At 39.1% G+C, this 14,486-nt stretch overlaps 1 protein-coding gene across 4 annotated transcripts in view; it reads right to left on the bottom strand.

Moving 5' to 3' along the window:
* Nucleotides 1-14,486, bottom strand: part of STRIT1 (small transmembrane regulator of ion transport 1) — a 48,522-nt gene that overhangs the window by 14,023 nt on the left and 20,013 nt on the right. For 3 of the 4 annotated variants that reach the window (XM_049628670.1, XM_049628671.1, XM_049628672.1), the window contains one exon: nt 5,489-5,565. The exons of the other annotated variant lie outside the window; for it this stretch is intronic. The gene's annotated coding sequence lies outside the window, so the exon portion shown is untranslated. The remainder of the gene's footprint in view (nt 1-5,488; nt 5,566-14,486) is intronic. 4 annotated transcript variants of the gene reach the window in all.

Genomic DNA, 14,486 nt, shown 5'->3' with positions numbered 1-14,486 from the left:
ATCTTAGCTTTAAAATATATTTTAAAATCTGCATGTCTCATCCCCCTTTGTTGCTCTTATTTTCAGAACTATTTTTGCTATTCTGACAGATTTAATTTTTCTCTTGAATTTTCAAACCACTTAGTTCCCACAAAAAAAGAAAAAAAAGAAAAATTAAAAACTCCTTATCTTTAATTAACTTGCATTAAGTTTAGGATTAACTTGGGGATGTGTGAAACTTCATAATATTCCATGTACCCTTCCAAGAACACGAAATGCTTTTCTATTTAGTGAAGACTTCTTTTATGTGTTAGAATTCTTTTCATAAAATTCTTGCACATTTCTTCTTGAGTTTATTTATGGGTTGTTTTTCTAAATGTGTTTTTTCCATTTTTTCCTTTTTTATATGAATTTTGTATACAAACAACTTTCCAAATTTGCTTATGATCGACAGTAATTTTCAGTTGATTTTCTTAGGTTTTGATATATAAATCATTATCTACAAACAATAATTTACCTTCTCTTTTCCAATTTCTATATCTCTTTCCCCCCTCTGCCCCCCCACATTTATAGTTGCATCAGTTAGAGCCAAGCTGTCATTAGACAGGCATTAGTGTTTTGAACAACTTTTATGTATCTCTTTCACAGTAAATGGCCTCTGAATATGGAAAATGGCCTTCCTCTTTAGGGGGAGGGGATGGTTTTAGCAATTTACCTTTCCCTAAAAACTATTCCACTTCACCCCAATATTGAGTTGATCAAGAGTCAATTTCTTCCATTTCCTCAGTATCCATGGTCATTTCCCCATCTCCTTTATTATTTTGTATAATTATGCTTTTCTCTTTTTCACTAGTTTTTCAAAGAGTCAACTCTTGAATTTATTTTTCAGGCTTATCATTTTCCTGTTTTATATTCATTAATTTTTGCTTTTAAATTTCTGAGTTACTTCCTTCAACTTTTCTTGGGTTTATCTCCTTGTCTTTTATCTAATTTTTAAAATGTGATGCTTACTTCATTAATTTTTGTTCATCTATAAAAACATTTAAGGTTGTGTATTTTTCCTTTGAGCACAGTTTTAGCTGTATCATGGGTTCTGATATGTCATATTTTAATTAATAATGTTTTCTAGATATTCTGACATATTACTTTTGATTTTCTCTTTGACAAAGGAATTGTTTGAGAGAATTTTTAAATTTCTAAGTGGTATTTTGCTTTTAAAATGAATCATGGAGGGGCCCCTGGGTGGCTCAGTTGGTTGAACGTCCAGACTCTTGATTTTGGCTCAGGTCATGATTCCAGAGTCATGGGATCCAGCCCTGCCTTGGGCTCTACGCTGAGCATGGAGCCTGCTTAAGATTCTCTCCCTCTCTCTTTGTCTCTGTCCCCTCCCCTACGTGCTCACTCTCTCTCTGTTTCTGTCTAAAGTAAAAAAATAAATAGGGATGCCTGGGTGGCTCAGTCGGTTGAACATCCAACTTCAGCTCAGGTCATGATCTCACGGACTGTGTCCCACGTCTAGCTCTGTGCTGACAGCTCAGAGCCCGGAGTCTGCTTCAGATTCTGTGTCTCCCTCTCTCTGTCCTTCCCCCACTCCTACTCTGTCTTTCTTGATCTCTCAAAAATGAATAAACGTTTAAAAAATGTTTTTAAATAAAAAATAAATGAATCATGGAATAACACTTTTTATAGGACAAAAATTTTAATAAACGATACTAAGTATTTATGCATCTGTTCAGGGAGTGTTGTTTCCTATAAGTGCTAGCTTTGTATTTGTGACCCAAATACACTGACGTATTTATTCCTTAATTATCCTCTTTTATTATAGGAAATCAAGTCTCAGAGAGATTAAGCGATTTGTCAAACACCACATAGATCTCGGAATCAAAATAATAGAGCAGGATGCCTGCCACGGCCAACACAATCCTACCTCCCCAGACTGCATCACTAGAACCATATGAGGAAACAAAACACAAATTACTTACCATCTAGAGGAAATACATGCCCAACACACCACCGTAAACATGCAGTCACTGAGGATGTCATGGATGCCCATTGAGAAATGCAGATAAGTAATTGCACATTTCCTACAAGTACAAGGCTTTTAGAGATTTCACATGTTGGGAGTGCTCCAGGACAGTGATTCTGCTTTTGGAGTTCTTTCCGATTTTAAGGTATTCCTCGAAGAGGTTCATTTCCTTGTTTCACTCTCACCATCAGGAATCCTTTTTCATACCCAACCTAATTACTGCATGCTGAGGGTTAGCTCTCTCTTCGGGATTCTTCAGAGATGGAGAACAGCTGGTCCCTATTCTCTGCATAATAACTCCTTGTAAACTTGAGGGAGGCCTTCCATAGTCATTGTCTCCGGGATAAATAATCCTAATCTCTAAATCCTACATTTTTGCAAAAATATTTTCTAAAAATGTGGTTATTTTCATGCCAGGTAAGGACAGTGTTTATGCAGCCCACATAAGGTCATTGTGTTGACCATTCATGAGCTACTGCATGGTGAGGTGGTGAAGGTCATTGCAACACGGCTGTTTTCTGGTGTCTCCAAGTCTGTTCAGGCCTCCTGTGGCCTTTTAACCTAGGTCATAAGCTTCAAAGCATTTGGCATCCATCTCCCACACTTAAGGTGCTGAGGAAAATCAAGGCCATCTGGGTGGCTCAGTCGGTTGAGCGTCTGCCTTTGGCTCAGGTCATGATCTCACAGTCTGTGAGTTCCATCCCCATGTCAGGCTCTGTGCTGACAGCTCAGAGCCTGCAGCCTGCTTCAGATTCTGTATCTTTCTCTCTCTCTTTGCCCCTCCCCTGTTTGTGTGCTCACTCGCTCTGTCTCTCAAAATAAATAAACATTTTTAAAAATTAAAAGTGCTGAGGAAAATCAAAGTTGCACATGATGATGAAAGAAGATATGAGAAAAGCATGTAGACAGCAGAAAAATATGAGAGGTTTGTGGTGATTTGTGTGAAGTGCATTTATTCTTAATTTTAAAAAGCAGGAAAACTTATCTGATAGCATAGAAAGGAAATAAAATGAACACCCAGGATCTGTGATAACAGAGTAAATTTTTTTTAAGGCAAGAAAAGAAAGATAATCCATCCAAGTCTCTTCCCATACAGAACGCTAGAATGATTTCAGGCATCTCTAGAAATCATATGATAATGACAGAAATCTAGCTGCATGTTAATTATAGAACAAAAAGTGGAGGGAATTGGGTTACTGTATGGAAGAAAGTATCATAATTACAGAAGTGATTTTTGTATATAAAATCAATGCCTACAGTATATTACTTGAAAAAATAATTTCTATAAGGTTTCACCAATAAGTATTAGTAAAAATAATTATCAAGAGCTTCATTCATCCAGTGGCCCCACTAACACCTAGAACTTCAAAATCTTTCACTAGATCTTTATGGGAAGCAAAGAAATTAAAGCCTTTACATAAATGCATGGGAGATCTTCTGGTTTCTCCCTAAAGTTGTGTATCAATCTATCCACATTCCACCAGACAGAATTCAGTCACAAGTCTAATGCGAAGGAAGGTTAGTAAATATCATCTGTGTGTCCAAGTACCTACCTAGTCTCTGCTACCATATTTATCTTTATGACTAAAAAAATGCTTTGTGCATGGGTGCTTAATAATAACAAATTAATATTAATTAACACAATGAAATTTGTATTCATACAAAGCCATATTTCCTTTGAAAAGTAAAATCTACTGCAAATGACATATCCAATAAAGGGTTAGTCTCCAAAATATATAAGGAATTTATAAAACCCAACACCCTAAAAACAAATAATCCAATTAAAATATGGGCAGAAGACATGAATAGACCTTTCTCCAAAGAAGACATACAGATGGTCAACAGATACATGAAAAGATACTCAACATCACTGATCATTAGGGAAATGGAAATCAAAACCACAATGAGATATCACTTCACACCTGTCAGAATGGCTAAAATCAAAAACACAAGAAACAACAGGTGTTGGCAAGGATGTGGAGAAAAAGGAACACTCCTGCACTGTTGGTGAGAATGCAAACTGATGCAGCCACTCTGGAAAACGGTATGGTGGTTCCTCAAATAGTTAAAAATAGAACTACCCTATGATCCAGCAATCACACTACTGGGTATTTACCCAAAGAACACAAAAGCACTAACTCAAAAGGATATAGGCACCCCTGTGTTTATAGCAGCACTATTTACAATAGCCAAATTATGGAAGCAGACCAAGTGTCCATCAGCTGATGAATGGATAAAGAGGGAATGGTATATATATGCAATGAAATACTATTCAGCCATAAAAAAGAATGGAATCTTGCCATTTGTAATGGCATGGATGGAGCTAGAATATTATGCTGAGCAAAATAAGTCAGAGAAAGACAAATATCATATGATTTCACTCAGATGTGGAATTTAAGAAGCAAAACAAGCAAGCAAAGGAAAAAAAATAATAAGAGAGAGACAAATCAAGAAACAGACTTTTCATTATGCAGAACAAACTGATGGTTACCAGAGGGGAGGTAGGTATAGGGATGAGTTAAATAGGTGATAGGGATTAAGGAGTGCACCTGTGATGAGCACTGGTGATGGACTGAAGTGTTGAATTGCTATATTGTATACCTGAAACTAATACAACACTGTATGTTAACTAATTGGAATTAAAATAAAAATGTAAAATAAAAAATAAACATAAAGGGACACCTGGGTGGCTCAGTCAGTTAAGCATCAGGCTCAATTTTGGCTCAGTTCATGATCTCACAGTTTGTGAGTACGAGCCCAGCATCGGGTTCTGTGCTGACAGTGTGGAGCACTTGAAATTCTCTCTCTCCCTCTCTCTCTCTGCTCCTACCCTGCTTGCTCTCTCTCTCTCTCTCTCTCTCTCTCTCTCTCTCTCTCTCAAAGTAAAATAAATAAACTAAAAAAAGTATTTTAATTAAAAATTAAAAAATAAAAAATAAAAACTAGAATAATCTAGAACTAGCATTTCATATAAGGTCATCTACAAATTTCAGTTTAAACAATGTATGTCTCATATCTTATGAATGTATAATGAAATTTGACAGTTGGCTAACCAAATTTTTAACCAGGGTTTCTAAAAGAAAATAACTTAAAATAACAAAAGTATATATGTTACTTGATGTTTTTTCATACTTAGACTTTATTATTATCTATATTAGCTAATATAATATAGATTCCTTTTCTAGTTCATTTTTTAAGTTTTCTTCTTTGTGAACTTTTGAGTTGCTTGAATTTTAAAATAAAAATCATGCAACACTTACATAAATAATAAAATCATTATTCTTAAAAAATTAATGTAAAATCACATATTGGCTTTCTCTATATAGCATTCTAACAAGGAAGAAAGACAAAACAGCAATGCTGATCAACGGCAAAATGCTTTAATGTTTAATTTGACCTCTGACAGCTTTAAAGAGATGCTTTTAAAGCAGTTATTATCACATGCTTCTTTCTTAGGAAAAAAAGGGGGAAAACAAAGCTAACCTGTCTGTGATGAGTCTTACATCATGTCTCAAATGCTGGCCATTTGGAATTTACCAAGATCAACTGAATGTTTCTTTCTATAAGAAAGAAAAATAAATGGTTAATACCTTCAGCAGATCAATTAAATTACCAGGCAGCTATCTTCCCAACTGCCTATGCTGACATTGTTCTGAAATTAACTATTAGACTTAGTTTAGCTATTGATAGTATATTGCTCAAAAATAACTAGTTTCAACAACTTCTATGTTTTTCCCCTTCATTCCTTTCTGAATGCCAAAGTTCCTTTCACTAATGGATTGCTTATCATATGCTAAGGAGTCCATCACCAGAATAAAGGTAGAGATGGAATGTGGTCATGATGAAATTGCTATATTCCATTGCAGAGGTGATAAAAATGCAAGGTGCCTCATAAATATTTCTGACCCATTTGCTTACAGGGATGGGGGTATTGATGGTTTGGAAACCTCTGGCTGTAAAAAAAGCATTTCAGTTTATTCTATGCCATCAAGTAGCCTTTTGTTGAAGTAGAGTTTCATGGGTGAGTTATTACTGGGAAATCTGCCTTTAGAACATTAGTAATGCAATAAATTCCATCCAGCCCATCTAGGTTATTTTGAGCAGAACTATGTCTAAATGAGCCAACTGCATTTCACCAAAGATATTATATTCTATTCAGAGGCTCATATGTGATCTTCTTGGTCCTTGTCTTTTTGAGATTCAGAATGGCAGAAATAGTCATGATGGGAGCTTCTTTTTAGGGAATTTCAATCAAAAGATGACATAAAAAATTCACTGAACAAAAATTTGTAGTTAAACCAAGTAACTGAACTGATCATTATAAGCTATTGAATCACATTGCAGCTCACGAAACTTGCATATGAGATCCATGAAGATATTTTTGTCTTGAATATGAAGGTTATAGCATGTTCTTTCAGATTTGTATGGATACTATGGAATCATAGTTCTATAGCTGTACTATGTATATCTGTTTTGTTTTCAAATCAGACTCAAAACGCATTGATATAAGGGATGGCATATAAGAGGCATTTCAACTTTGGAGTCAGATGTCTTGTGTTTCAGTAATGGCTCTGCCACTCAGCTGTGTGGCCTTGGACAAATTACATAGCAATCCTGTGCCTCACTGTTCTCCTCTGTAAGAGGAAGACAATAAAAGTATCTATTTTTTTGAGAATTAAATGTTTGCTCCTACTATTATTATTCTCCTTCTGTTATGTTCTGACACACAGCATCCTGCAGAATAATGGGACCACAGGAGGCACTCAGTATATATTCATTGAATAAATTGTCCCAGGTAGATTTCTTATGGCTATAGAGACATGTAGTAGTAGCCTAGTGTGGGGTAAGGGTAGGCAGGGATCACAAGTTAGGGAGAACTGAAAACTCAGTTTATCTGAAATATAAACTTTACTAAGCAATTGTTTTAGTTTTCTCATTAGTAAAATGGTGCCAAGAATATGATCTTAAAAGATCATTGGAATCAGAAACAATATATGGTGAGCGCTGGCAAAATATCGACCACTCAATAGATGATAGCTAACACTATGATCTATTTCTATTCCCAGAACACCTTTGACACTAAATGTCAAGGGTGGTGGTTGGTTTCCCATATCAACAACAAATTCTCCAACGCTTACAATTGAATTGTAATTCAGTTCTGACACTACCTGGAATTAGCACACACCCACAAGAGTTTAGTCCCACAAGACTGCCACCACTTCACACACCAGTTTCAAAGTCCAGGCTTCCTGTACTTCTGACCTACCGGCTGTAAATGGAGGGTTCCCATGACCCTCTCCTCAGGTTTGATAATTTTCTAGGATGGCTCACAGAATTCAGGAAAATAGTTTACCTACTATGACTGGTTTAGTCTAAAGCATATAATTCTGGAACAGCCAAATGTAAGAACTATGCAGGGTAGGGTAAGGGGGGCAGCACAGAGCTTCTACGCCTCTCTGGGTGCACCATTCTCTCAGCATATCGATGAATTCTCCAACCCGGAAGCTCTCTGAACTCCACTGTTTAGAATTTTTATGTTTTAGAATTTTTTAGGCTTTATTATTTCATTATGCAGGAATGATTGATTAAAGCATTGGTCATTGGTGATTAACTCAATTTTCAGCCCCTCTCCCCTCCCTGAGATCAGAGGGTGGGGCTGAAAGTTACAAACCTCTAATCACAGGGTTGGTTCCTCTGACAACCAGTCCCCTACCTCTAAGGGTCACCTCTTTAGCATGACTCTGGTATAGTTGAAAGAGGCTTGTTATGAATTACAAAAGATGTTCCCCCCATCCCTTTCATTCAGGAAATTCCAAGGATTTTAGGAGCTCTGCCAGGAACCAGAGAAGACCAAATATACATTTCTCATTATATTACAGTATCACACGAACATGTGCAGAATGATGCTATGAAGAATGACAACGCTGACCTGCAGACATGATCTCACCACATTTTATAAATGTCTACCTTGTGCAACACTGTGCTGTTGATATGGGCTTGAGAGAGATGGAAAACATATGACTTCTGTTGCTCATCGTCTGTTGAGAAGTAGGATTTTAAAAAGATGGTAAAATACATAATTTTTGCAAAGGCAAAGTCAAATGACAAAACTAAAGTTAGTAACAAGTTTATTGTCCTTTGTTGAAGGCAAAACAATCCATGGATTGAGGGAGTTCAATGTCTCACAAGCAGTGGAACACTCTTCCTGAAGGATTTGGATCAAGAGCAAACTTTATAGAGCATTAGAAGTAGTAACAGGTTGGGGGGCCCGGGGGGCTCCGTCGGTTGAGCATCCGACTTCGGCTTAGGTCATGATCTCATGGTTCGTGAGTTCGAGCCCTGTGTCGGGCTCTGTGCTGACAGCTCGGAGCCTGGAGCCTGCTTCAGATTCTGTGTCTCCCCCTCTCTTTGCCCCATCTCCACTCATGCTCTCTGTCTTAAAAATAAATTAAAAAACATTAAAAAAAAAAAAAAAAGAAGTAGTAACAGGGAGGGGTGTCTGGATGGTTCAGTGGTTAAACATCTGGCTCTTGGTTTCAGCTCAGGTCATGATCTCATGGCTGGTGAGTTTGAGCCCCGGTTGGGCTCTGTGCTGTCAGTGCAGAGCCTGCTTGGATTCTCTCTGCCCCTTCCCCACTCTCTCAAAATAAAAACATAAACATTTTTTTTAATTTTTTTTTTAACGTTTATTTATTTTTGAGACAGAGAGAGACAGAGCATGAACGGGGGAGGGTCAGAGAGAGGGAGACATAGAATCAGAAACAGGCTCCAGGCTCTGAGCTGTCAGCACAGAGCCCGATGCGGGGCTCGAACTCATGGACTGCGAGATCATGACCCGAGCCGAAGTCGGCCGCCCAACCGACTGAGCCACCCAGGCGCCCCCATAAACATTTTTAAAAAAGAAGTGGCAACAGAAAATGGGGCATGATTGGCTGGTGCTGTATATCTGACCTCATTTAGAGAAATCAAGGAATAAGGAAATTAGTATTTGGATATTGGGTGACTGGATATACGTGTTTCTGGTCAAGGGGGACGTTATAGAAACACAAAAATTGGTTTGCTGACATAGCACCTTGGTCAGGAGTGGCTTCATCTTGGACCTAAAATTTATTTCCACTGTGTGAATTTCCAAAACTTACTCAAGAGCAAGTAGAAAAACATAAATATAGATCAATAACCATATTGTAGTAAAACATGACCAGGCCTGTTTTGTTAACACCTTGAGTAGATACAATAGCACAGCAAAAAATTAAAAACTAGGTTATATATAAGATGCTTTGTAAATATCAGGTACCTCAGTGGTGCAAAGTGGTACTCAAAAAAAATCTTAATCTGGAAACTGAGTAACATGGTTTAAGTGAAATAGAAATGTGTTTTTTCAGTACAGGTCCCTGAGATTTGATATACACCCACCTATACCCTGCCCCCCCACCACTCCTACCCCCTGTAAGAGGTGATATCAGGCAGTCAGCTGCCAGGCATGGATTCTCCAACCTCATAGACCCTTGTCTTCATGTGGACTGCTAAAGTCACTAAAGTTCAGCATTCCTTTATGAAAAGCAAGGGTGGTTCCAGAAAGTCCAATTTATTCACATCATCATTAATCTTTGATCTCCTTGCATCCCTTGAATTGCCTATTTGCTGGTTAGGAAGTCCAACATAGAAAAAGTTATGTTGCATAAGAAAGTTGTATTTATTTTTTTAATGTTTATTTATATTTGATTTTGAGAGACACAGACAGAGACAGAGAGAGGGAGAAAATTCCAAGCAGGCTCCATGCTGACAGCACAGGGTTCCATCTCATGAATCATTAGATCAGGACCTGAGCTGAAATCAAGAGTCAATTGCTTAACCGACTTGAGCCACCCAGGGGTCCTAAGAAAGTTGTGTTTAAAAAACAAAAAAGGTGGGGCTCCTGGGTGGCTCCTTCATTTGAGCATCTGACTTGTGGGATCAATCCCCCTATAGGGCTCTGTGCTGACAGCACTGAGCCTGCTTGGAATTCTCTCTCTTTCTGCCCCTTCCCCCATCCTCAAAATAAATAAATAAACTTTTAAAGAAAAAGGATAAAAATAAAATTTTATTGCTCAAAAAATAATTCTCATGGAACCTCAAATGTGGGATGACTTTTGTCATCTGGCCCATCTTACACAAGAAGAATTAAGAGTTACAAATCCTTGCAATTTTTTGTAGTGACTTTCAAAGCATGGGCGGGGGGGAGAAATTCTAAAACTTCCAATTCATTTTACAAAGCTGGAAAAACTATCTAAAATATTATAATCAAAAACAGAACTAAGGTCAACATTTCCAAAACTGATCCAGAAATCCCTCTTTCAAATGCACACTAATGAATCATGCACACACAAAAACAATTTTGTGATCAAATTATCTAGATAAGTGACACTATGATATCCCTTTCTTGAAGACTCATAATACAGGATCTGAGAAGTTCTACAGTGAAGAAATCAATTTAACCAAAAATTTCCCCAATTGATTTGGCTGTAAGCAATCACTACCTTTTTGTGGCCCAAAACCTTTCCCAAAGCAAAGAAGGTACCAGATGCCAAAACAACGATGATCAACACCATTTGGAAAGATATCAGATTTCATCAGGACAGGAAACATAAGGTGATATCCCTTGCCCCAGCTATTAATAATGAATTTGTTATACCTCATAAGTTTGACAAATAGTTACATGATTCTCCATTTATACACTTATATGTTTAATTCCTATTGAGATCTTTCAAAGGGCATTGTAGGAGGTTCCGGAAGATGGCGGCATAGGAGGACGCGGGGCTCACAACGCGTCCTGCCGATCACTTAGATTCCACCTACACCTGCCTAAAGAACCCAGAAAACCGCCAGAGGATTAGCAGAAGGGAGTCTCCGGAGTCAAGCGCAGACTAGAGGCCCACGGAAGAGGGTAGGAAGGGCGGCGAGGCGGTGCGCGCTCCACGGACTGGCGGGAGGGAGCCGGGGCGGAGGGGCGGCTCGCCGGCCAAGCAGAGCCCCCGAGTCTGGCTGGCAAAAGCGGAGGGGCCGGACGGACTGTGTTCCGACAGCAAGCGCGACTTAGCGTCTGGGAGGTCAGAAGTTAACAGCTCTGCTCGGAAAGCGGGAAGGCTGGAGGACAAAGGGAGGGAGAGCTGCTGAGCCCCCGGACGGCAGAGCTCAGCTTGGCGGGGAACAAAGGCGCCAGCGCCATCTCCCCCGCCCACCCCCCAGCCAAAATCCCAAAGGGAACCAGTTCCTGCCAGGGAACTTGCTCGCTCCGCGCAAACACCCAACTCTGTGCTTCTGCGGAGCCAAACCTCCGGCAGCGGATCTGACTCCCTCCCGCTGCCACAGGGCTCCTCCTGGAGTGGATCACCTAAGGAGAAGCGAGCTAAGCCTGCCCCTCCACCCCCCGTGCACCTTGCCTACCCACCCCAGCTAATACGCCAGATCCCCAGCAACACAAGCCTGGCGGTGTGCAAGTAGCCCAGACGGGACACGCCACCCCACAGTGAATCCCGCCCCTAGGAGAGGGGAAGAGAAGGCACACACCAGTCTGACTGTGGCCCCAGCAGTGGGCTGGGGGCAGACATCGGGTCGGACTGCGGCCCCGCCCACTAACTCCAGTTATACACCACAGCACAGGGGAAGTGCACTGCAGGTCCTCACCACGCAAGGGACTCTCCAAAATGACCAAACGGAAGAATTCCCCTCAGAAGAATCTCCAGGAAATAACAACAGCTAATGAACTGATCAAAAAGGATTTAAATAATATAACAGAAAGTGAATTTAGAATAATAGTCATAAAATTAATCGCTGGGCTTGAAAACAGTATACAGGACAGCAGAGAATCTCTTGCCACAAAGATCGAGGGACTAAGGAACAGTCACGAGGAGTTGAAAAACGCTTTAAACGAAATGCAAAACAAAATGGAATCCACGATGGCTCGGCTTGAAGAGGCAGAGGAGAGAATAGGTGAACTAGAAGATAAAGTTATGGAGAAAGAGGAAGCTGAAAGAAAGAGAGATAAAAAAATCCAGGAGTATGAGGGGAAAATTAGAGAACTAAGTGATACACTAAAAAAAAATAATATACGCATAATTGGTATCCCAGAGGAGGAAGAGAGAGGGAAAGGTGCTGAAGGGGTACTTGAACAAATTATAGCTGAGAACTTCCCTGAACTGGGGAAGGAAAAAGGCATTGAAATCCAAGAGACACAGAGAACTCCCTTCAGACGTAACTTGAATCGATCTTCTGCACGACATATCATAGTGAAACTGGCAAAATACAAGGATAAAGAGAAAATTCTGAAAGCAGCAAGGGATAAACGTGCCCTCACTTATAAAGGGAGACCTATAAGACTCGTGACTGATCTCTCCTTTGAAACTTGGCAGGCCAGAAAGGCTTGGCACGATATCTTCAGTGTGCTAAACAGAAAAAATATGCAGCCGAGAATCCTTTATCCAGCAAGTCTGTCATTTAGAATAGAAGGAGAGATACAGGTCTTCCCAAACAAACAAAAACTGAAGGAATTTGTCACCACGAAACCAGCCCTACAAGAGATCCTAAGGGGGATCCTGTGAGACAAAGTACCAGAGACATCACTACAAGCATAAAACATACAGACATTACAATGACTCTAAACCCATATCTTTCTATAATAACACTGAATGTAAATGGATTAAATGCCCCAACTAAAAGACATAGGGTATCAGAATGGATAAAAAAACAAGACCCATCTATTTGCTGTCTACAAGAGATTCATTTTAGATCTGAGGACACCTTTAGATTGAGAGTGAGGGGATGGAGAACTATTTATCATGCTACTGGAAGCCAAAAGAAAGCTGGAGTAGCCATACTTATATCAGACAAACTAGACTTTAAATTAAAGGCTGTAACAAGAGATGAAGAAGGGCATTATATAATAATCACAGGGTCTATCCACCAGGAAGAGCTAACTATTATAAATGTCTATGCGCCAAATACCCGAGCCCCCAGATATATAAAACAATTACTCATAAACATAAGCAACCTTATTGATAAGAATGTGGTCATTGCAGGGGACTTTAACACCCCACTTACAGAAATGGATAGATCATCTAGACACACAGTCAATAAAGAAACAAGGGCCCTGAATGATACATTGGATCAGATGGACTTGACAGATATATTTAGAACTCTGCATCCCAAAGCAACAGAATATACTTTCTTCTCGAGTGCACATGGAACATTCTCCAAGATAGATCATATACTGGGTCACAAAACAGCCCTTCATAAGTTTACAAGAATTGAAATTATACCATGCATACTTTCAGACCACAATGCTATGAAGCTTGAAATCAACCACAGGAAAAAGTCTGGAAAACCTCCAAAAGCATGGAGGTTAAAGAACACCCTACTAACGAATGAGTGGGTCAACCAGGCAATTAGAGAAGAAATTAAAATATACATGGAAACAAACGAAAATGAAAATACAACAATCCAAACGCTTTGGGATGCAGCGAAGGCAGTCCTGAGAGGAAAATACATTGCAATCCAGGCCTATCTCAAGAAACAAGAAAAATCCCAAATACAAAATCTAACAGCACACCTAAAGGAAATAGAAGCAGAACAGCAAAGGCAGCCTAAACCCAGCAGAAGAAGAGAAATAATAAAGATCAGAGCAGAAATAAACAATATAGAATCTAAAAAAACTGTAGAGCAGATCAACGAAACCAAGAGTTGGTTTTTTGAAAAAATAAACAAAATTGACAAACCTCTAGCCAGGCTTCTCAAAAAGAAAAGGGAGATGACCCAAATAGATAAAATCATGAATGAAAATGGAATGATTACAACCAATCCCTCAGAGATACAAACAATTATCAGGGAATACTATGAAAAATTATATGCCAGCAAATTGGACAACCTGGAAGAAATGGACAAATTTCTAAACACCCACACTCTTCCAAAACTCAATCAGGAGGAAATAGAAAGCTTGAACAGACCCATAACCAGCGAAGAAATTGAATCGGTTATCAAAAATCTCCCAACAAATAAGAGTCCAGGACCAGATGGCTTCCCAGGGGAGTTCTACCAGACATTTAAAGCAGAGATAATACCTATCCTTCTCAAGCTATTCCAAGAAATAGAAAGGGAAGGAAAACTTCCAGACTCATTCTATGAAGCCAGTATTACTTTGATTCCTAAACCAGACAGAGACCCAGTAAAAAAAGAGAACTACAGGCCAATATCCCTGATGAATATGGATGCAAAAATTCTCAATAAGATACTAGCAAATCGAATTCAACAGCATATAAAAAGAATTATTCACCATGATCAAGTGGGATTCATTCCTGGGATGCAGGGCTGGTTCAACATTCGCAAATCGATCAACGTGATACATCACATTAACAAAAAAAAAGAGAAGAACCATATGATCCTGTCAATCGATGCAGAAAAGGCCTTTGACAAAATCCAGCACCCTTTCTTAATAAAAACCCTTGAGAAA

This window comes from Panthera uncia, chromosome C2 (genome assembly GCF_023721935.1).
Source record: "Panthera uncia isolate 11264 chromosome C2, Puncia_PCG_1.0, whole genome shotgun sequence".
Taxonomy (NCBI): Eukaryota; Metazoa; Chordata; class Mammalia; order Carnivora; family Felidae; genus Panthera; species Panthera uncia.
The sequence above is the reverse complement of the archived record's forward strand: the minus strand, read 5'-3'. Positions and strand labels throughout refer to the sequence as shown.